Source organism: Geospiza fortis, unplaced genomic scaffold, assembly GCF_000277835.1.
Source record: "Geospiza fortis unplaced genomic scaffold, GeoFor_1.0 scaffold406, whole genome shotgun sequence".
NCBI lineage: Eukaryota > Metazoa > Chordata > Aves > Passeriformes > Thraupidae > Geospiza > Geospiza fortis.
Genome location: NW_005054697.1, coordinates 43,770 through 44,477, shown reverse-complemented (window position 1 = coordinate 44,477; position 708 = coordinate 43,770).

Sequence of the window (708 nt, the reverse complement as noted above, 5' to 3'; positions counted from 1 at the left end):
CGTGCTGTGGGCTCGAGTCCCGGCACCTCCCGGGTTGCGAGTTCGAATCCCGGCACCGCCGGAACCCCGGGGGTAGAGGGGGAAAAATGGGGAATGGGAAAGGAGCTGGAGAGGGAAATGGGAAGAGGGGAACGGGAATGAGAACGGGAACAGGAATGGGAATAGGAACAGGAATAAGAATCGTAATAGGATAGGAATAGAAATAGGAATAAATAGGAATAGGAATAAGGATAAATAGGAACGGGAATAAGAATAGGAGCGTGGATAAACAGGAATAGGAATGGATAGGAAGAGGAATAAGAACGCATAGGAAAAAGAACAGGAATATGAGTGGGAAAAGGATTAGAAGTAGGAATAGGAATAAATAGGAATAGGAGTAAGAGCAAGAACAGGAAAAGGACAGAAATAGAAATAATAGAAATAGAAACAGAAAGGAATGGAAAGAATAGAAACAGATCGGCAGAAATAAAGAGAGGAGCGATGAATGCCCAAGGGGAGCAGGAGGCCAAGCGTGATCCCGGAGCCGGGGGAAGGGCACAGCCTCACTTCCCACGTGGGAATTGTGGCTGGGGATTCCAGGAATTCATTGCGAGGGGGACAGAAGTGTCTGGGAGCAGCCCAGCCCAGCCCTGGGAGCTGCGCCGGGATTCCCTGGGAGGTTCCCAGGGTCCCCAGGAGCCGCTGGGCCATCCGCAGGTCCCCAGCCTG